The 24,620-nt window shown below is 36.1% G+C and overlaps 1 long non-coding RNA gene across 2 annotated transcripts in view; it reads left to right on the forward strand.

The window, feature by feature from the left end:
* The first annotated feature begins 1,354 nt into the window (after positions 1 to 1,354).
* The window catches only part of LOC144204171 (uncharacterized), a 70,219-nt gene continuing 46,953 nt past the window's right edge, over positions 1,355 to 24,620 (forward strand). Inside the window, exons 1-3 of one of the 2 annotated variants that reach the window (XR_013327841.1) lie at positions 1,355 to 1,387; positions 5,359 to 5,541; positions 22,773 to 22,920. This is a non-coding gene — a long non-coding RNA (uncharacterized LOC144204171). Of the gene's footprint in view, positions 1,388 to 4,817; positions 4,861 to 5,358; positions 5,542 to 22,772; positions 22,921 to 24,620 lie in introns of those variants that run through there. The other variant, XR_013327840.1, reaches the window with a different exon arrangement.

Consider the following 24,620-nt stretch of genomic DNA (forward strand, 5'->3'; position numbering starts at 1 on the left):
AGTTGACATTAAAACAGCCCACCAACCAACCTTGACACCCTTATCTTAGATATTGAAAATTCCCAGATAAACCCATCCTTACCATCCAAAAACAACATTTAATTATTTTATTTATCTTACCAAATTATCTGACTATTTCGCCATCACCTAACAATCTTAAACTCCATAATCCAAAAGTTTTTCCCAATCCAGTAATTACAAATAATTAGTCGATCCCCAAATGGAAAAATCAACTCACTGTCAACATTCAAAGCAACCTTTACTCACTTTAGCCCCCTGAAGACACCCACTTGTGACTTATTTGCCAGCATCTGCAAGGCATGAATGAACAAATACGTTCAGAAAACGAAAAAAAAAAACACCACCCACACATACTCGTAGCATCTGAACTGATTTCTCTGTTCTTGACATAGACTGTTGAACTAAAGTTGACCTAATATTGGTGACATGACAGTTTCAGCAGGTACTAAATATATTTATGGATGGCTGCACTTTGTGATTGCAAAGGGGGAGTCGTCAGCCACTAGCTTGGATAGTTATTTTCAGACCCATAAAGTCTGCGGAATAATCCTACACCCAGTGGGCCTCACGGCCTCCGGCGCAAAAACAGACTTGGGCTTTTTAAAAAAAAAAAAAAAGGGGGGGGGGTCCATGCTGGAACTCTCATTAGAGACACCAATCCAAAGAGAATAAAGCTTGTCCACAAACAAGGCAGGTATTCACGTGCCAGGCTGTAAAGCCCACTTTTATGGAAAAGTGGCTTTTCAGCGGCTCGTAAATAAATAGTCCGTTCACTGGAGGGCCTGTCCCGCCATCAAGTGTGAAATGACATGAGCCAATCAATCTTTGGCAAAGAGCCAGTTTTTGCAAAACCAGGGGGGGAAGATTTGCCATGGTTAAGAAATGTAGAAAACGTCGATATTTAAGCAACATTTTAGCATCGTCTATGGTGTCAAAGTGGCGGCCCGGGGGCTAAATTTGGCCCGCCGCATCATTTTGTGCGGGAAATTTGATCATGAGTGCCGACTTTATGTTTTAGGATCAAATTAGAATGAAGAGTATAGATGTATATTACATTTCCTGATTTTTTTCCACCTTTTAAATCAATAATTGTCATTTTTTAGTCAAAAATTTCTGTGTTTTTAGTTCAAAAACTAATTTTGAGAGCTGGTTTCAACAGTAAACTCTCTGTCACCATTTGACCGGCGACCAAACGTCCGGCCACCAAACATCAGGCGGCCAAACATCCGGCGACCAAACATCCGGCGACCAAACATCCGGCGACCAAACATCAGGCGGCCAAACATCCGGCGACCAAACATCCGGCGACCAAACATCCAGGCGACCAAACGTCCAACGACCAAACGTCCGGCCACAAAAATTCAAGGTACTATCATTTTAAAACCTCCCAATTTCTTCCCAATTTTGTCTTTTACGGCACCTTTTTCAAGGCCTGAAAACAATTAGCATTCCCTTATAGTCGCAATTATTTCAAACAAAAAACCCATCCAGCCTTCTGGGTGGGATCACCAATATAATAATTAAATAGATCTACTCGACAATTTAACGACTTTCCCCAAAAATGTCAAAAACAAACACTCCCAAATCCTTTTTTTTCCTCCAAAAGACGCTTTGAACATTCAGCAAAATAAACGCCAACCACTTGTTCCATACAAGCCGTCAATTTAGAAAAAAAAAAAGAAAATAAATAACATGGAAACAAGAGATACTGGCTCGGAAAAGTACGGAGGGTGTCGAAGGAATTGAACATGACGTTGATGCGGGTGTGCTCCGTCCGCCGTGACTGTCCTTTTGCCGCCCACACTGGGAAAGTGCTGAAATCTCCAGTTAATTCAGTCATGGGACGGCAGCAGGAAGTGACGCCATAGCCGGGCGGGATGTTGACATTACTAAACATTTGTTTCTCTAACCTTGTGAATTTACTCACACGTCTCTCATCCCTCACTTTATTTGCCGGGATGACGTCTTTGGCCAGTGATCTAATGGTATGTTCCAGTGTGGGGCACCTCCAATATAAATATACTTCACATCAGAAAAATGACACGTATGCAATCACTTTTGACTTGGTTGTGTTTCCCCATGTCTTGCTTTTTTTATTTTGTATTTTCCCTGCCCTTATGACCTCATACTTTTGGGAGATGTAACATGTCGACAATTTGTATCTCGGATGGAATCCAGTGAGGAGTTTCCATGGTCTCTAGTGATTTGTCATTAGCTGGTGCATGTCCAAAGGGCTTTCTCAAATCTACAATGAAAGCAGCCATATATGGTGCTTGGACGTTTGGTCGCCGGTCTTTTGGTCGCTGGTCAAATGGTGACAGAGAGTTTACTGTTAAAACCATCTCTCAAAATTATATCCATGAGAGAGAGTTTAATATCTAAGAGAGAGAGAGTTTAATATCTAAGAGAGAGAGTTTAAATATCTAAGAGAGAGAGTTTAATATCTAAGTACTCTTTAATATCTCAGTACTGTTTAATATCTAAGTACTGTTTAATATCTAAGTACTGTTTAATATCCAAGACAGAGATTTTAATATCTAAGTACTGTTTTATATCTAAGTACTGTTTAATATCTAAGTACTGTTTAATATCTAAGTACTGTTTACTATCTAAGTACTGTTTAATATCTAAGTACTGTTTACTATCTAAGTACTGTTTAATATCTAAGTACTGTTTAATATCTAAGTACTGATTAATATCTAAGCACTGATTAATACCTAAGCACTGTTTAGTATCTAAGTACTTTTTAACATCTAAGTACTGTTTAATATCCAAGTACTGTTTAATATCCAAGTACTGTTTAATATCTAAGTACTGTTTAATATCTAATTACTGTGTAATATCTAAGTACTATTTAATATCTAAGTACATTTGACCGGCGACCAAAAGGTACCAAAAGATTGGCGACCAAAAGACTGGCGACCGAAAGATCGGCGACCAAACATCCGATAACGGCCATGTACTAAAATATGTTCCAACACCTCAGAAAACTGGATTTTATTCTTGCCCAAACGACCAAAAGTTCCTTAAATCAGTTTCGATAAACATACCGTAATCCATAAACCAAGAATTTCCCCTGACTTGAACCCCATAGAATCTCTATCAAGCCACCATTACCACCACACCAACACTGTGTTTTCACGATAATGGCTATGTACCTACCCCCTGTCTTAAGGGAATACGTACCCACTATTACTGCAAGAGATGCACAGTCAGCACCACAATAATGTCAGTTTTAAAATCCGCTGTGGGGAATATCTCTGGCAACAAGCCAGGGCTAACTAGTTCACACTTGGATCAAGAATGTCGTCTTGGCTCAGATCCAAAAAATGTGAAGTCCAGGCAGACAAGCGTTTTCTCCAAAAAAAAAAAAAGCATGACAGCTGACAATGTGAGATTTGTCTGCATCTGGAAAGGCAATTGGCTCTTTCAGGGTCATCTCTAATTACTTTAATACCCGCTTTTTTCGTCCCTATCTGAATCGTGGTTTTTGTTCACCAACCCAACCAGCACTTTAGCTATGAAATATAATCATATTCAGTGATATCTTCAAAAAAATACTAAGAATTCTGATGGAGAACAGTTCGTCTTTTTGAGCTGTCAACATTTTGCATGCTTGAATTTTCCCAAGTCGTTGAAATTGGAGGCAATTTGTGCAAAAAACACGACATCATGTAATGTACTCTATTTGTGTTTTGTTTTAAAAAGATGTAAAGGTTGTGCACTAACTGTCAGGTTGAAGAAAAACACCAAGGATGGTTAAGTTACTCTTAATTTAAATGTTATGCAGAGTATTAAAAGGTCTATTTGGCGGTATTTATTTCCACTTCTTCTTTAGTCGTTGAGGCAAAAAAATTAAGACCAAATATATTTTTGGGACAATCAGGTGGATGAGTGGTTAGTGCAAGGACTATTTTAGATCTAATATTTAGATTTTTTTTCATAAATGGATTAAAATAATTGGATTAAAATCCCTGAATATTCAGTTTTTTTTATAGATCTAAAACAATGTTTATTTTAGCTTTTTTTAAATATATTTTTAGATTTTACAAAATGATTTTTGAACTAAAAACACAGAAAAAATGATTTAAAAATGACAATTATTGATTTAAAAGGGGGAAAATCAGCAAATTTAATATAAATCTATACTCTTTTTTATTTTCATTTAATCTTAAAACAGAAAGTCGGCACTCATTATTTAATTTCTTTGGCCGCACAAAATGATGTGGCGGGCCAGGTTGGCCCCCGGGCCGCACTTTGACACGTGGGTTAGTGTTTCAGCCTTACATGTGGGAGACCTGGGTTCAAATCCAGGTCAATCCACCTGTATTAAGTTTGCATGTTGTCTATGTGGCTTTTCTCTGTGTACTCCCTGCCTCTGGCCTGAAGTCAGCTGAGATAGGCTCCAGCACCCCCTGCAAGTGATGATAAAGCATTTCAGAAAATGACAAAATATTGACAAATAACCACATCACTTGACAGGCTTGGTCTATCATCAAAGTAAAATTATTAAGTCAAATAAAGTCCTAAAATGAACATTCCGCTTTGCAATCAATATCTATGCTTGTGTTAAATACTTTAATAATCATAATTTGTCTTGTAGTATTATTAGTATTGTTAAAATAGTAGGGTTTATGTTAAAAAGTTGTTTTATTTTGTTAAATGAGTGCTTTTTGGTAGAAGTGGACATCTGATTGGGCAGCAGCATACAGCTTGCAAGTTGTTTTTTTTTCTTTTCCTGTCTAAGTGAATGCAATTATCGCTTACAGCTGTGTTGGGATGTTTGCCCCATTTTCAGGGTGGAGAAGTTTGATCAACTGCTTCACGATGAATCATGGGGTATGATACTGCTTTTCCATTGTTTTCACTACTTTTGATACTTTTATTTTCTTTTACACGCACAAAAAAACAATAAGGTCATCCCTCCATCATGTATTGGGTGGAGGATGATTATTCAGGCCAAACAATCCATCAATCTACTACATAAAGCCAGGAATCCTTTAAAAAAATGTGTGTGTGCTAATATATTGAAGATTTTATATTGATATAACATATTAAACCGCAATGCAAAAGAAATCTATGATGGATTGTGTTTGATATGGTCAGGAATGAAGTCATACTACATAAATAAACAACATAAAATGAATATTTAAGCATGAAAATAGTATTATTTGTCACATAAATGATTAGCTGGGTGCTAAAATGTTTGTTGGATGCTAAAATGCATGTTTTTAGCAGGTCGGTATTGCTTTATTGCTGCATTGGATGTCAATAATGTGACAAAAATGAGCCATGAAATGAAAGAGTGCTGCTAAAATGCATTTCTTGTCTTTGCAGGCAGGTAAAGGCATGCGTTTTGCATGGTTTGCAGCCTCCCAGACTACGTTGTCAGTTCCAAAATAGGAATCCAGAACAAACAAGAGCTGCATGACAAAAGCCTGCAGCTTCATACAACGACATGCATTGTGCAGAATCCACTTCAGCTTAACTCTTGCACCCCCTGGAAAGATTCAGCTCATGGTGAGTGTCTTATTTGCCCCAAAACAATGCAAAAACATGCTAATCTGTCCAAAAAAATGATATTTTGACATCCCATATATGCATTTAAACTTGAATTTCATAAATATATTCTAGAAGATTACACAGTTTTATAGTTAACCTACATCTGGACTGTAAAATCTCACTTAAAACCATTTATACTCAGAAAAAACACAATAATACAAACATATTTTGATAAAAAACACTTGCTAAAGTTCCCTTATTAAAAAAAAAAAACAACTTTATTTAACTTATTGTTGTTTTGCATGCCTAAGCATGACTTTTCCTGAAATTAAAACGCAATTTATAGTAAATTAAATTAAAACCCTCTTCTTTAATTTGACAACTACATTCCACCTTAAAATAGCCCCCGCCCACCCCCCCCCCCATCCCTCCGCCATATGCCTAAATTGACTCCCCCGCGGTATGTTTTGAATTCCTAGGTCATGACTCGTCAACGGTCGTTCCAAAACGAGTACCTACATTAGGAGTCATTAGATTTGCGCTGTCATTATCCTCATTATAATCTACTAATGAGCAAAAAAGTCTCCTTGTACGAGAGCAGACACGCCTATGGAGAGAGATATATATCGTTTTTCCCTCGGGGAAAGCTGTGGAAACATGCCCCGGACTATCTTGACCTCATCGGTAGAGGTTTGGCTCTCTTCTGTTGGGGCCTGTATCAGACACATACCCAATGAAGGATGGTTTAAACATGACATCATCGCTCTGAACAAATGATACAGAGGTGTTATGAATTGTATTATGGTGGAGGTCATTTTAAGTCCATTTTATAAAGTTGTGAGATGTAAACAATGCAATGTGGTGGATTAATATGACTAGTTTTTGACTTAAAGCTGCTAATTTTATTGATTTTACAAGGGAATGATGTGCAAATGGTGGAGAGATGGTGGAAAAGATCAACATGTGTGGAAAGATAGATAGCAGGTTTAAGTTTGGATTAAAAAATGAATTTAAAAAAAAGAGTATGAGGTCAATAAAAGTGAGCCAGAGTTGATTGGTCACTTTTGGACTTTTGGTAGTTGCTCTGCAAAAATAGTTAAGAGTTTGCTCATGTTTTGGCGAGAAAGATGTGAGCAGGGAGGTCAAATCTGTTTGAATTTAAATAAGAAAAGGATAAATATGAGGTTTCAGGACCACTGCTTTGAGGAAAGTACTGTATTTTCCGGACTATAGGCTGAAGTGGTCTTAACTTAATTGGTCATTTTTTGGACTTTTCGTAGCTGTTCTGCAAAAAGTTAAGAGTTTTCTCTTGTTTTGGCGAGAAAGATGTGACTAGGGAGGTTAAATCTGTTAAAAAGAAGAAATATGAGTTTTCAGGACCACTGTTTTGAGGAAAGTACTGTATTTTACGGACTATAGGCTGAGCATTTTTCATAGTTTAGCTGTTACTGCAACTTATATAGATGTATTTAAGGTATGTTGTTGTTGTTGTTGTTGTTGTTGAATTGACCACCAACAGTTTGTTTTTATCCCAAAAAACTGTTAATATGTTACCTTAAGAGGACTCTGTTTTCTATTTTACAATTACTTTAAACTACACTGTTTCTTATTGTTTTTTAATCAAATCTAAACTTCTACTCTCGTGAAACTTACATATTTTACCTTTCTTTATCCATGTTTTGATATTCTGGTATTTATAGTCCGAAAAAAATGTAGCAGTATTATAATAAAAACACTGAAAACTCGTTTTCTTCTTACATTTGATATCACAACTTATGAACCCACAATTGTATTCCCCATCTTGTCATTGAACGTTTAAATTTAAGAAATAATTCTCACTTTTAGAGCCCAAACATGAAATAACGGCCCTTCTAATACAATTTCAGCTCACTTGAGCTGGCTTACTCTGATGCACTCGCTAAGACATTGGAAGGAATGAGAAAGTGACACCAAAGAAAACATTCCGTGACAGGGACCTGCTCATGCTCAGCCCCATGTCCGCGGCGTTCCCAGCGTGTCAGAAGGGAGTCGTACCAGCGTATTAGCGTTCTACTGACATGGGAAGGGAACCTGACACCATCCAAATAGCTGCGCAACTGCAACCTCAGATGGTAAACATTTATGGCAAGCGCCCTTCTGCTACATAGTACATAGTATTAAATGTACTCCTCCTTTAGATCATCGGGACAACTAAAATGGCCACTCATTGTTCGCATGTAATTATTTCAAGCACTCGTGTATTCATCTTTTGTAGCGTGTAAACTTTTATGCCTGACACATTTTTTCTAGGTTTTAAGGTTAGTAGATAGTGACTGAATTGACGAGTTATGAGTTTGTGTTTTAGTCATTCTTTCACGTATCCTCATTTGGGTTGCAGGGGGTGCTGGAGCCTTACCCAGTTGACTTTGGGCACTTAAATCGGTGGCTCTTGTTTTTTTAGCTAGTTCAACAAAGTATTGTGTGTCTTGTCTCTGTCTTGCTACTGCAACCAAGAAATGTCCCGAATACAGGATAAAATAAAATTCTAATATAATCTAATAATAATCTAATGTAATCTAATAATAATACAATGCAATCTAATAATAATTTATTACAATCTAATGCAATCAAATACAATCTAATATGATCTAATAATAATCTAATAATAATATAATATAATGTAACAATAATATAATATAATGTAACAATAATATAATATAATCTAACAATAATATAATATAATGTAACAATAATATAATATAATCTAACAATAATATAATCTAATATAATCTAATGCAATCTAATGCAATCTAATGCAATCTAATGCAATCTAATGCGATCTAATACGATCTAATAATAATCTAATGTAATCTAATAATAATCTAATGTAATCTAATAATAATCTAATGTAATCTAATAATAATCCAATATAATCCAACATAATTTAATGCACTCTAATACAATCTAATGCAATACAATACAATACAATCTAATGCAATAAAATACAATATAATGCAATCTAATGCAATCTAATGCAATCTAATATAATCTAATGTAAGATTACGCCAAATTATGCATAAGAGATGCAGAAGATTTTTCAAAATACAACCTTATTGATCCATTTGGAAAGATGGTTCTATCGATTATAACTAGAACTTTTCTGAGGGCCGCATTGCCTTCACTGTCATACCGTAAAGATGAATGGCGTATTCATAGGAAGCCTTTAAATTTGTGAAAAGAAACCTCACAGGTTTCTGATCAGGGCTTGCCAGGTTTCGATATGGACGTTCCATCCACGCCCAGATCTCCATGGCGATGGAGACGACAAATAAAAATAGCTTTACTACTAATTCCCTAAGGGCCGCTTGACTGGCGTTTGCTTGAAGGCTTTCGATCACGTTACGTGAGGCGGATATGATACGTTGTGTTAATATGGAATTCTTCTCTTTTATAGCTCCGCCATTCACAGATGCGCTTGTTGTTCCACCATCCAAATGCAGAAAATGTTTATTAAAAGAATAAAGCCGCGCTCATAAGGAAGATGTTAATTTTACAAGCGTATCATTGCCATTAACGGGAGCCACGTCTTTAAAATCTTCAATCGCAGCTGCGGGATCATATTGGGAAAATGATAACCATGTGCTGAGGACTGGAATTTCAGATGAGGGGAAAACATGGAGTGGACTTAAAGTTCCACATAGTAACACTTTTCCCAATGCAGTTTTAACATATTACCATTCTAAACGTTAAATGACCAACATACCACCTAAATTTCGACTTTTGTTCCCCATTAATACTTGAAACTTTTCAATCGTCCAATACAAAATCTGATTGGCTCGTCCAAGCGACGCCAACTAACTACAAACTAGTTAGCACCTTCTGATTAGGCGATAGGACATCTTAGGAGGATGTAGGCATGTAGGATGGATCATTTTAGATATAATATTTAGATTTTTTGGTGTATAAATTGATTAAAAGAAGTGGATTAAAAGCCCTGAATATTCAGGTTTTTTTTATAGATCTAAAGCAATGTTTATTATCGCTTTTTTATATATATTTTTAGATTTTACTAAATGATTTTTGAACTAAAAACACAGAAAAAAATGATTAAAAATTGACAATTATTGATTTAAAAGGGGGGAAATCAGGAAATTTAATATACATCTATACTTTTCATTTAAATTTGATCCTAAAACAGAATGATTGACTTTCCTGGGCCACACAAAATGATGCGGCGGGACAAATTTGGCCCCCGGGCCGCTACTTTGACACTCTTGACTGTGTGGTAACCTTAGTCTCAGTCTGCAGAAGGTCCCCACCTTGTGGACTTTGTTTGTTTGGCTCCAGTTTTTTTTAACTAGTTCTACAATGTCTTGTGTGTCTTGCTACTGCAATCTTAAAATCTTAAAAAATATGACTCTAGGTCTATTTTTGCGTGTTTTTAAGCCACTCACAGCATTCACAACAATCAACACAACCCCACAACAGCGATTTCCACCACATCGACACATCCACAGTGAGAGATACTTTGCAGACAGTCCAGATCAGCTGCCAGTTATGCTTCAGTTGAGCCCACTAGCTCAAATGTCACATGTAAAAAATGCCATGGGACTAAGTGTGGACTTGGTAATCAGGAGGTTAGTCCTAAATAACTAGAACTGCTGTTTTGGAAATCTTCGGGGTAATACAATCCGTACAAACAAATGGCTACAGCAACAAAAAAAAATTGGTAGTACTCCAAGGTCTGTGTACTTTTACTCACTAGGATATCGTAACCATAATCAAGCAGCTACGGGTGGTCAGCCAATGGCGAGCCTCTAATGAACACCTTTTCTAGGAAAATCATGATGGAATTTGCTCACGCTCCATTTAATTTAATTAGGATTCTCTCTTTTAATAATGTCCGAGTACAAAACGCCATGCCCGGCCAGTTTAAGTACGTAAAAAAAGACATTAAATGCACACATTTAAGTCTTAAATACGAGATTCAATAGTCCGTAACTGCAGTATGTTAATTGTTGATTTTCAAAAAGTGTGCAAGTCAGCAAACTCAAGCTGTGAAAGTATTCCATGTTGTTTTATGTATTTAATGCATGCCAAAGCTTCATAAAATATAACCTTGATTTTTTTTTTTTAAGAATCAAGGACATACTAATCCAGATCAGTCAAGGTGTGGGTATTTGTGGAATATACAAGTAGCAACCAGGAAAGTCCCGTTATGGAAATATTTTTGTTGGGATTTGCTTATGTAAATACGTGGGGGGAATTTGCATTCCAGCTAATGTCACTTTGGAAGAGTTATGACAATAGATTGTTGTGCTTTGTGCTCATGACAACGCGATTTGAGACTGGTGGAATTAGTTGTCAGGTTCGGGACTCTTACAATGTCAAAAGGAACTGCGTTAAGGCAAAAAAAATGTGTAATTTATTAGATTTTTTTGATCAAATCTAACACATTTTGTACTTTCCTGATGTTAAAATACTTTGAGACCTGTCCGAGACTAGAATTTGAACAAATCTAACACATTTTGGACTGTCCTAATGTCAAAATACTTTGAGACCTGTCCGAGACAAAAACTTGTTCAAACCAAAATAAACCAAGCGAAAATCAAGACAATTTGAAAATGACACAAGTATATATTTTAACCTATTTGTATTAATTTAATATTTAATCTAGTTGGTCAAAAGTTAACACAAAAATAATTAAAGGCATAAATCAAAACTAAATTGAAAGATTTTATTGTCATTATGTAAGATTATTGCGATTTAACTCCTCCCATCAGCTGTCAGGCTCTTTAACAAAACCAATGGAGTTTTAAGACCTACCGTATATATACATGTACATCTATTTGTATGTATTTCAACTTGTTTATTCAATTATATATTCATTCATGTGTTTATTAATGTATTAACTTACTCATTACCTATCTATGTCTAAAATATATTTTTCTGTGTCTGTATTCTCGCCCACTTAAATTTCCCAAATACGGGATAAATAAAGTTATCCAATTCAAATAACAACAACAAACAAACACTCGATAAATAACAACGATGAATAATAAATAACCAAAGAATAAGTTCTACCTAGTATTTGCAAAATAGTTCCAAATTATAAAACAGTTTAGCAGCTCTTCCCAAAATGTTTACATGCAATCCACCATTTGTTCTATTCCGATCCATTGAAAGAGAAAATAATCGGGTACTCGGTGTACTTCCTAAAAACGAGTTTGCTTGCCAGGGATAACATGCTGTGTCATTGTGGACACGGATTTGCAGCTGTGTTGCACTTTCCACTCATGTCAATTAGTTCTGCTGTGTCATTGTCACCAGATGATGGCCTTCACGGATTTTGTTTTGTGTCCAAAATGCCTCGCTGCCCCCCTCCCGTCGTTCAGTTCCTGGCCCCGATGTCGAACCCCCTTAGCCGTGTCAATCCTCTCAAGAGGTTTTCATTTCGGGGTAGAACGGGCCCGAAAACCTCGCCACCGGTTCTCCGCCCGACGACTATTCGGTGAGCAGTTTTTAAAGAACTTGGGCACGATGCCAGAAACCCAAAAAAAAACAACGTTTTTTTACCATTCAAAAGAAATTGGCAATTGTACGAAAAGTAAGAAAACAAGGGACCGTGTCCTTGGTGGAGAAAATCACTGTCCGGTCTTTTTTTTTCGGGGTTGGTGACCAATTATAACGGAGGAGGGTTGTCCCAGGTCAAGCAACGCTAAAATGAACGACCAGTCTTTAACACTTGTGGCCAACAGACACAAACAGTCACCCCCGGGGGTTCAGGAACTGCTTTTAACTCAGTAGACCATGAAATCATATTCCAGACTGAGCAGGAGGGGGAAAAAATAGTGCATAGACGGACATCTTGGGACATGTTGGAGAGATGGGGAAAAGATTGGGTCTATGCATTCTTAATCGTTGATGTGATGTACGAACGTGAGTTTCGTTGGTGCTGAAAAGGAATTGTTGGAAGTTCTTGTAGTGGTGGTTTTGGTTTTTGAGCAAAATGGCGAGTTTTGTGTTTGAATATTGACATAGTTATAGTTGTTTCTGAAGTTGTAATGCATGTGTGTGTCAAAGTGGCGGCCCGGGGGCTAAATCTGGGCCGCCGAATCATTTTGTGTGGTCCGGTAAAGTCAATTATGAGTGGTGACTTTTTGTTTTAGGATTAAATTTAAATGAAAAGTATAGATGTATATTAAATTTCCTGATTTTTCCCCTTTTGAATCAATAATTGTCATTTTTTAATCATTTTTTTCTGGTTTTTAGTTCAAAAATCATTTTGGAAAATCTAAAATTATATTTTCAAAAAGCTAAAATAAATATCTATAAAAAATTGAATATTCAGGGCTTTTAATCCAGTTCTTTTAATCCATCTATAAAAAAAAACAAATCTAAATATTCTATCTAAAATGGTCCACGTGAAATCAAGTTGACCCGCCAACCAACCCGAGTCTGACACCCTTGTTCTAATGCCTCTCCCTCTTCGCTTTATATTATTTATCAAGCAGTGACATGTCTATAAAAAAGTATGGGAACAGACTGAGTGACTTCATGTATAGTTTCCATAACAAGATCATTTGAAACTTTTCAATATGAATATTACATGTTCATAAATTATATCCACTAAACAGCGAAAAGTAACAAAGTTTAACTATCTTAGTCACGTTTGGCATTCAAGAAAAAAACAATTTGACCATATTCGCCCAAAGAAAAATCAATTAAAAACTATAAACTAAACTCACAAATGACTAACTTCCATTGCATATTATTTCCACATTACTGCAATACTTGACATTTTCGACTTACTAACTTCCCAAATGCCACATAAGAAGACATTTTCTCAAACCCGGGTGACTCAAAGCCTTTGTTTGTTCACCTGGAGGTGAAATAAGTATTCCTGAATTGTCCAATCCAATAAAAAATAAATATTTTCATAGTTGACACACACGATCTGGCATTTCTTCTGCCAAAGACATGAGTCAATTTTCCTGACGGCGATCTGATTCGTTGACACGAAACGAGGGACTACTTTGAACTTTGACAATGGACAGAGCAGAGACAGAGTACCACCATAGCGTGAATACCCGCATAAACATTTAAAAAGCAGGACAGGGCGATCCCTTGTATTTGTACTGGATGTTCACCATTTGTTTGGCACTCAAACCAACGTCATTAATTTTACTTTGCTATTTTATTTCAAGTGTTTAGCTTATATACAGCTAAGGACATCATTTAAATTTGTCTTTTACAGGACATAGTGTAGAGAGTTGATCTTTTGTAGGTTTTTTTTAGTAGTTCTTTCCCACCAATGAACATTTTTGCTGCCTTTGACATTATTTGGTCATGTTTTGTTGGGGTTTAGTGGATGTTTTTGGTTATTATTTTGAGTTCTGGCCATGTGATTGTAGATAAGTTACACTTGCTTTGGCTTTTTTGGCTCTATTTCCCTTGTTTGACAAAGCCAGGTGTTCGTTATTGTCATCAATTCCTGTCTGTGTATTTAAAGCTCGTGTTTGTATGGGTTGGCATGGAAGTTTTTTCTGTCTGTACTGTTTAATATCTAAGTACTGTTGAATATCTAAGTACTGTTTAATATCTAAGTACTGTTAAATATCTAAGTATTGTTTAATATCTAAGTACAGTTTAATATCTAAGTACAGTTTAATATCTAAGTACAGTTTAATATCTAAGTAGTTTAATATTTAAGTACAGTTTAATATCTAAGTACAGTTTAATATTTAAGTACAGTTTAATATCTAAGTACAGTTTAATATCTAAGTACAGTTTAATATTTAAGTACAGTTTAATATCTAAGTACAGTTGAATATCTAAGGACAGTTGAATATCTAAGTACTGTTTAATATCTAAGTACTGTTTAATATCTAAGTACAGTTTAATATCTAAGTACTGTTTAATATCTAAGTACTGTTTAATATCTAAGTACTGTTGAATATCTAAGTATTGTTTAATATCTAAGTACTGTTTAATATCTAAGTACATTTGACCGGCGACCAAAAGACCGGCGACCAAACGTCCGGACACTCCTTGAATTGTTGGCCAGTTAATCGCAAAGCACACTAAGATAAAAAAATAATAATAATATTGACACTCTCACTCATATCTAAGGACAATTTCTAGCTTTCATCCAGCTTCCCTTGCATATTTTTTGCCACAAAATACCCGGACAAAACCCACACAGACCCAGAACAGAAAGGTCCAAAAAGCTCACTCTCAAAACTGCGAGGCGGACATATTAACCACTCTGATACCTTGCTGCCTTTGCTTGTTAATAACTTTAATTGTCAAATTTATTGGATCTGTGGTTCGTGTTTATGTTCCCTTTTTTTTTTGACTAATGTATTATTTTTACCCTCCAAGGAGAAAACCCTTCCCAACATTTGACATGCGATTTTGTGTTCCATCTTGTCCAGCGTGCAAATTTTATTGGATCATTCGTTTCTGTTAACGTGGCTGGAAGGTGCGCCGCCAGAAGCTAAATTTAGAACTCTGTGGTTATTGGCTGGCACGAGAGCATATGATGAGAAAAGCCCTGCTCACCCTTGCCAAAATAAAAGAGAGAAAATGCCTCTGGCCTATGATGGTGAGTCAATGAACTATCCCACCTGGGCTAAAGAGGTTATGAGATTTGTTGGATTTTCCATCTGCCTGTCAAGCACCATCATTTGTTAGAATTCTTGCATTTAGTGTTTGATTAAGACGATATGGACTGAAGTATATGGTGTCTCATATTGGATTTGGATGGTTAAAACTGGTTAATTAGGTTCCAAAAGGATTAAAAATGACATAGTGAGTGGCAAATTTGGTGCCCAGTTGTTTTGTTTGACTTGTAGCGTGATGTCTCCCATCATTGACTAGCGTCCAATCACCCTGAAGCTGCAATTTACAGATGTGTACACACAAAACAACGTAGCCAATGGTGATTGGCCCGCTACTGTGAGATGCCAATTTTTAAAGGCTGTCAGCTGTCATGAGTCGTCAAACTGCGTTCTTGAGAATCATCTCGTTTATTCTCACTCGTGCCTACTCGTTTGTTTTTAATTACTCTTCATAGCCAGATAGTTATTTGTTCTGATAGTACTTGCATTTTTTTATTCACTGAACTTTTACAAAAACAAATAAACGACATAAATATACACACAGAACTTTTTGAGCTAAAAGAGGCCACCAAATTTTACACATAATTGAATTCAACTTTAATAATGTGGTTCACTGGAATATAAGACGCAGGATTTACTGTTGGGCAAAAAAGTAGGAGTTTATAGTTCAAAAATAATATTTAAAGACTTTATATCCAAGCAAAAAGCTCCCTTTGGAACTTTTTGAGCTAAAAGAGGCCACCAAATATTACACATATAATTGAACTTAACATTAATAATGTGGTTGACTGGACTATAAGACGCAGGATTTATTGTCGTGGGGGAAAAAGTATCAGATAATAGTTTAAAAAAATTCTATTTAAACATCTTATATCTGAGCAAAATTATTTTTAAACCAGACTATTTTGCAAAATATGTCCCTTAAAAAGTCATGATAAATTCCACATAAGAAAACTAGAATTTAAATGTGAAAATAAGAACTCTAGTACTTCCTAAATGTTCTTTAAAATAAGATAGCATCATAATTTCTCTACAGAATACATATACCTCGATGTCTTACCATTTTTACAGCACATGTACTCAACTGTACTGCGAACAGCCTCACTAAAATACTTGGACACGTAATCCAAATCATGTCTAATTTTAAGATCTGTTAAAGGCACAGTCGCTGTGTGTGGTAGTTAGCAAGGTTACAGAAGGAAACCAAAACAAGCAATGGGGAAGGATGCCATTGGGCAGACAAAAGACAACTATTTAGTTTGGCTTTAGCAAAGCGTTTTGAAAGGCACCGCTGGTTGCTAAAACAAAAAAAGTTGGGTGTGGGACAAGTACGCTGTGGCTGTAAAATATAATTGTTGGGAAGCTACCAATAAGATAAGGAAAAACTCTTGCGGTATCGCATGGAAGCTTTTCGTCAGGTTGCCATATTGAACTATAGAGTAAAAAGTCCATTTGGATTTAAGTGGAGCATTGCCGGGGTCAATTTATTTTCTGAATATGGTTCAATCGTTCTAGTCAATTCTCCCTTTGACTCTAAAACAGCTTTCACTCTTCTGGAAAGATTTTCGATGATTGTGTTTACTCAGCCGAATGAACATTTGTGAGGAGGACAGACAATGATGTTTTGGACCAGATGGCCTGGTTTGATGGGGTTGAGCTAAGGGCACTGGGGCAGTCAAGTCATCCACTACTCCAAAATGGTCTGACCTCACCCCCCCCCCACCATCCCTGCCCAGATGGAGGAATTATTTACTGAAAAGTACAGGCCATTCCCTAGTATTGTTGGTTGAATTCTAACTAGCTTGTCAACTCCGAAAAGACAATTGCCAAGAGAAACTTTAAAGAAATGACGCACTTTTTAGAACTTGTCTAAAATCGTTCAATGTAGAATTTAAATGGAAAGGAGAAAAGAAAGATGGCGGGTTGAGAAAATGCTACATGATAGATGTTTTTCGTTCAAATTTGACTGAGTAGGTTAGGTGACATGAGCAAACTACCAGCCCCTTTATCTTTTTTTAAATGATATTTTAATATTTCTTAATACATTTCTTTACTTACTTGACTTTGTACTTAATACTTTTGACTTTAATGATGAGTGATGAGTATGTTAATACTTTAGTCCTTTTTTTCTGTTTGTTTCATATGTACTGTTAACAGATGCACTTTTTTATCAGTATCATATCTTGTGCTGACCTGGTCCATCTGTCAAATTTTTAAATTCAGTGTGGCCCCGAGGCCCAAAAGTTTGCCCACCCCTGAGTTAGAACTTTATTTCATCCCGTATTTGGGAAATTTCTTGGGTTACAATAGCAAGATTGACACAGAAGACATTGTAGACCTAGTTAAAAAAAAATGGAGCCACACAAGAAGTAAACAAGATGGGGATTTTCTCAAAACTGAGACTGAGATTACCATACAGGTCAGGTTTTTTTAATAAAAACATATGTAAAAATATTCCTAAAGTTCAGGAATTTCAAAGTATGTTTAATTATGCTTTTTTTAAAGATCCTTTTGCATCAGTATGTGTTTAAAAGATAGTCAAAATAAAGCCTTATTTTGATTGATGATGCTTACGATGACGTTATGCTACCATTGGCAACGTGAAAAGCAAAAAATGGAGGCAATCAAGACCATCTCAGTGTATTGACTTAACTTAATGCATCTCCTTGGTGTTTCTTGACGCTATCGTTTGTGGTATGTACCTGTAGCAGGCGCTGGAATACATGCATGACAGAGGAAAATAAAAAGGGATGAAGGGAAGATCATCCATCAACCACAAGTATTTCCATGAGTATCCTCCAGTGGTGGCGTACTCAGCCTCAAAGCAGGAGAAGCGTGGAGACATGCCACTTATTGTTTGGTCTGACTTGCAGTGGGCTTCCAAGAATGCGAAATGCCGGGGGGCATCACAGCTAAAGGGATTTGTCTGTCACTTTTTTTAAGTGAAACTGTCTTAGGTTAACTGTTTGGGTGCTGGCTCAGAGCCATGACTCTTAAGACAATACGTGGTTGCAACGTAGGCATGAAAATATGCGACATATTCTCTTAATTTGAAGATTTGGTGAGTAGTTTAACATTTTTCATCTGGAGTTTTAATTGGAGGTTGTCTAGGTTGGCTTGACAGTCGCAAGTTGGAATTGTATGATTGTTTAAATTTTACTTGTAGACACATGGTAATGTCAAATAGATGATGGGTGATGACAGATTATACAACGGCGTGACACTTTTTGCCTCGGGTCTTGAATTTCATGGGCCATATTTATTGAAGTGATGATGGACATGACCTGGGCTAAGATACTACCAATCTATTTTACGCATTTTCATTTTTTAGATGGGCTGAGAAACAATAGAAACTTATCACGAACAACGGTTACATTGAAAATACTGTATTTTTACAACTATAAGATGCACCACATTACAAGGCGCACTGTCAATGAATGACACATTTTAATATTTTTTCAATATATTAAGCACACTGGATTATAAGGCGCCCTGTCTATTTTGGAGAAAATTTAAGACTTAAGTCTGCCTTATAGTCGTGAAAATACGGTATATATTTATACATATAGTCGTGAAAATACGGTATACATTTATACATATAGTCGTGAAAATACGGTATACATTTATACATATAGTCGTGAAAATACGGTATATATTTATACATATAGTCGTGAAAATACGGTATACATTTATACATATAGTCATGAAAATACATAATACATTTATACATACACATTCCGTTTTTGAGTATTTCACTTTATAAAAAACGACCAATTATGTACATAAAACTTTTTTTTTTTTAAACAGTCTACTTTGACAAAAATGTAAGACTTAACTATGCCTTATAGTCGGGAAAATATAGTACTTCAAATAAGCCACAACCATGGTCAGACAAACTAAATATTGATATACTCAAAATGATGATTCTTTGGTCGCTTAATATGAAAAATCTTTCTCAAAAGGTAAATGTAGACAATAAAAATCAGGCGTGGGATCCTAAAAAAGCCGTGTACAGAACATCTCTGGAGTGTGTAGTGTTGCTGCTGCTGAATAAATAAATAAAACGGAGACCCAACTAAGTACACGGCGATAGCGCCTTGGGCTTTTACTTGGCTCGGTCCACGTTGTTAAAGATGTCAGTCACCAAGTGGAGGAGACGTGCCAAGAGCCAGAAGTTATGCCTCCTTTTTTAAGATGGATGTGTTCTTGGCATGCGGCCCAAGAGCAGTTTCAACCTGCGGATTCTCGGGATAAGACACTTCGTTTTCTATTGGCGCCGACATACAAAGTCTATGCGGGATTTTCTATGATAATATTCGCATTTAAAAACCTACAAAATCTGAAAATCAGTCCATTTCTGAAAAGTGCCATATGAATTTAAATGTTTTTTAAGAATTTGGGGATAAGACACTGTTTTCCAGGGATGAATTTTAATGAATTTTCAAGATTCTGGAGACAAGACACTTTGTTTTCTATTGGCGTCATCTTACCTCCATACAAAGTCTATGCGTGATTCTCTATGATAAAATTCTCATTTAAAAACCTATAAAATCTGAAAATCACTCAATTTCTGAAAAGTCAGGGATGAATTTTTAAGAATTTTTAAGAATTTATAAACAGGTATTTGCAGAAAATTGCAGTTCTTATTAACAGTCATTGTAAACAGTGAGAAATAATAACAAATATCAGTTTCAAGATCAAATCACAATGAATCCTGCAGAAATTATATAAAAAAAAAACATGAAACATTTGGAGCTGTCAACTAAAATTCCGGATTTTTGCAGCCTTGCTTTATGTCCTAAAACTTGGTTATTTAAAATCTCCAAGATGGCCATCTGGGGCCTCTTAAGCTTCATTCTATGCAACATTATCTTATGAAGGGGGTTTGTTTCTGAAGCTTTATGACTTGGAATGAGTATATGTGAAGAGTCCCAAGAGGATGTGTCTTTCTCTACCTTAATTCATAAAGTGTCATGATCTGAAAGAACTTTTCTACTGAAGCTTTATGATCCGGAGATGATATCTGAAAATGGCATTTCCATCCCTTTGTTGGAACTCTGGAAAAGCTTTATTCCCCCCTGGTAAAGCCATTCTTCTTTAGGATGTATGAGTTTTAGCATCGCCCTAGATTTTAATGGACCTACCTCGTAGTTCTAACGCCATTTTGGCTCTGTCTTGTTTTTTCTAGAATCTTCATACTTTAAAAACAAATAAAGTTTTAGGCATTAATAATGTTCATCTGGAGATCCTCAGTTATTAAACCCCCATGGTCAAACTAGGGTCCGAGGGCCACATCTGGCCCGCTAGTCCTTCTATCCGGCCCGCCGTTGTCCAAATATTGTTGTTTTTTTCCCCAAGATGGCGCCGTCAGGCAAAAGCCAATGGCAGTAGCTCTGTCTACTCTTATTTGTTTTTTTGGTGTTTTACAGCCCCTCTATCTTTTTTTAAATGACATTTTAATATTTCTTAATACATTCCTTTAATTACTTTACTTTGTACTTGATACTTTTTACTTGAATGATGAGTGATTAGTATGTTAATACTTTAGTCCTTTTTTTCTGTTTGTACTATTAACGGATGCACTTTTTTATTTGTATCGTATCTTGTGCTGACCTGGCCCATCTAAATGACATCTTAATATTTTTTAATACATTCCTTTACTTACTTTACTCTGTAATTTATACTTTTAACTTTAATGATGAGTATGTGAATACTTTAATCCTTTTTTTCTCTTTGTTTCATATGTACTGATAACGGATGCACTTTTTTTAATTTCTATCCTATCTTATGCTGACCCGGCCCATCTGTCACATTTTTAAAGTCAAAAGTTTGCCCACAACTGATCTAAACAATCTCTAAACTATGCCAATAGTGCTTTATGTACTTTAAATATGCGCAAATGGGAGTTTATATGAATCTGGCAAATATTTTGACAATCACCATCTCGACCAAGGAAGGTTTCCGTGTTTCCCCCGTGGCTACGAAAGCATCCTGTCAATGCTTGTCTGGTATTGACACCCCTTTTCTTTTTGCCTCTCTCACACGCTTTCAGTCTGGCTTGTAAAAGACAAAAGAATGCTGCAGGTGCTGTTTGACAAGTGCAACAAATGCACTATTTTGGTCCGGCTGTTTTTACAAGCTACAAGTCTCCCCTTCTACGCTTTTATTTGTGCACGCATGTTACTGTCTGCATGTCTGGGTATGCTTAACACCTTCTTACTAAATTCTGGAGTGACTGACATGGTTGCATCTCTATTTTTTACTCAGTTTTTTACCAATTTTAGTTAAATAGCTTTCAAAATTAATGTTTTTCATATCATTTTTGTTATAACAAATGTATTATAAGCTTAATTCAATCAATTTTCTTAACCTCACAAGGGTTGTGGGGGTGCTGGAGCCTATCCCAGGTGGAAAACACCTTGAATAGGTGGTCAGCCAATCGCAGGGCACGTAGAGAGAAAAAAAAACAACCAATCATAGTCTGAGTTGGGCAATTTCGAGATTTGGGAGAAAACCAGAGTACCCAGAAAATAGCCACACAAGCCCTACTTATTTATTGATTTATTTATTAGTTTTATTTACTGATTAGTTATATGTTCATTTTCTTGTTGGTTCTTATTTGTGCACATCACTACTTATTTAATAATTATTATTATTTATTTATTATTCACGTTGTTTTTTGTTACGTTTGTTTTTGTACTTATTTAATTATTATAATTATTTATTTATTATTTACATTGTTTTTTTGTTACATTTGTTTTTGTACTTATTTAATAATTGTAATTATTTCTTGATTAATTACGTTGTTTTTTGTTACATTTGTTTTTGTACTTATTTAATAATTATTATTATTTATTGATCATTTACGTTGTTTTTTTTAAATATTTGTGCACTTTGTGGTGAAGCTTTAAATCTCATTATACTTATTTAATGACAATAAAATAATTTAATTCAATTCAACATGCAAACTCCACACAGTGAGAACCGACCTGGGTTCGAACCCTCGACCCCAGAACTGTGAGCCCCAAAGGTCGCCTATATTTTAATCGCATTTTGAATTTTTTTTTTCAGCTTTGCAGTAACTAAAGATGGTAATAACGATTTTTTTTTGGGTGAGGTGGCGCGTTGATATCATGGTTAGTTTGTCAAGTGTTCACTTGAGTCTGTAACTGGAGATAAAAATCTTGATGGCTCTGTAGTGGGTTTGTTCCTAAGGATGGAGTTACATCGCTCTTGATAATGACTGAGTGACCTCTTCAAGCGCAATTGCGTCTCACGTTGCGCCGTGGCAGCTCGCCTTCTTAACTCCTCGTGTCTTTAATTGTGTTAAATGGCGATGTCAAGCTTATGGCAATCCCCGTTTCGCATTACACCCACTGCAGCACGTAAAACAATACCCGCGTTGACTTGCGGATTAGATGCTGCTTTACCAGTTTATTTGTGGATCACTTTAGCTAAATAACACAAAGTATTCCTTGTATCCAATACTGCAAAAACATGTTTCAATACAGAAAAGCTTGGTCGCAGACTCCATTTTTTTTTGAATGTTTTCTTTTCATTTCAAACTGTTTTGTGATTAAGGGCTATATAAATATATACGTCCATTTTTTTTTGTTCATGCTATGTTGATGTTCTTTCAAATTACAGCACACTGGGGGCAGCTTTGTCCAGACTGGTGAAAGTGATGGACTGGTAACCCTATCTCTTGGACTACTGGGCCAGTGGCAAATATGGGTTTTATTACCAAGAGAGCCAATGGAAGGACAGCTCAGTTCCAAAGGGGGGAGTTAACAAGGTAAGCAGATTTCTTGAAAATAGACATCAATCTTGCTTTATCTAGCTTACTGCCACTTTAAGAATAGAGATATAGCAAAGTATTACATTGTATGAATTGTATACATTCAAAATGGGGAAGGTCATTTGACAATAACATAGATTTCATTCCGATTCAGCATGGAACATACATAAAAAATAGGATAAATGTATTGCAAGGTATGAATATTGCCGTATTTTTCAGAATATAAAGCTCACTGGATTATAAGGCGCATTGAAAAAGTTTATAGGTGTGTTTATACGAGGACGTACGCTATATTTTGCGGTGTAAGTGTTGCGATTGCGAGTAGAAGTATGCGTTATGTTGTAAATGTGACCGGTACAGCTGCCATCTTGGATATATGACACAAGGATGCGAACAGCCGGTAATATTACGAGCAACGCGTATCACATGACTTTTTGGGAGTGCATGTTGCTTGTATGTTGTGTATATTAGTGAGTTTTTGGTAGGAAATAAGGCCAGAAAAATGTAGTATTTTATTTTTTAACTATATAACTTGTTTGGATTCAATGCAGCCCAAATGGGTAATATTGCTGAAGTTTTTTTTATTTTAATCCAGTAAAAAAAATAGTAACAAAATCAGAAATGATATTCAACAATAGAAAAAATCTCCCTAAAAAATATGTTTTTGATAGAATCCTCAGTTTTCCTTTGTCAACATTTTATTTTTTATTTTTTTATGCTACATTTTGGGATCATCACTTACTAATCACATATGTATGACCCCAAAAAACTACTCCATTTTTATTTATCAAGAGTGTTTTTTATCAAATAGAGTATCCTGTCAACTCAGTAGAAAATAAGACGGATTAGGAAGGCAGAAATGTGGTAAAAATATATTTTAAAAGTGTTGTAGTAGCTGGAGTAAAACCAAGGGGGTAAAAATACTGTGTAGAAATAATTGATATGATATTGGGATGGGCCCTAACAGAGTCTCTTTCCACTTCGTGTTGAATAGGCCAATTGTTTGGAAAAGTCTTCCACCACACAGACCATTTCATTAGAGAATGTTGCAAGGGCATGTGGGAGTCGATGGCGGCTGCAACGTAACTCCTCCGCATCCCCCTCTTATAGCTTCTCTCAAAGAGCTCCATTCTCTTACCCGCAGGCCTACCTGTATGGGGAGAAAGACAGCGATATGGGCGACGTACTCGCAAAAACAAACAGCTTGACTCCACCACAGTAGCGGTGAAAAGACGTGCGTAACTTTAGATGCTTTAGTGTAATATGTCGTGTCTTTCTAGTCATTTGGAAGCCGTCAACAAGGGCAATCGGGTCTGGCCATCGCCATGTAGGCCTTCTGGTTTCTGGTTTTTGTGCAGGTTAACGTATTGGATGGCAAAGGTAGATATTTGCGACATGTTTTAAGCGATCTGATGGCAGTTTTATTCCGTATGCATGAGTTTAGGTCGTGTAAGCGGAATAAAAACATGTGTAAGCAGATGAGCTGGTTGTAGTCCGATTCGGGACTCCGTCAGGGTTATTGTGTTGCGAGCCGAGGTGGTTGCACACTTGGATTTGTTCGGATAAGTCCACTTTTTTTAGGAATATAATTATTTCAAAATTATTTCGGGTCTTAGGGGTCTTCAAATGGGAGATTTTGGTTCCTTTAAAATGATGAGTGGTGACCAGGTGTCTTGGTGGTTAGTGTGTTGGGGTCT

This window comes from Stigmatopora nigra, chromosome 11, assembly GCF_051989575.1.
Source record: "Stigmatopora nigra isolate UIUO_SnigA chromosome 11, RoL_Snig_1.1, whole genome shotgun sequence".
NCBI lineage: Eukaryota > Metazoa > Chordata > Actinopteri > Syngnathiformes > Syngnathidae > Stigmatopora > Stigmatopora nigra.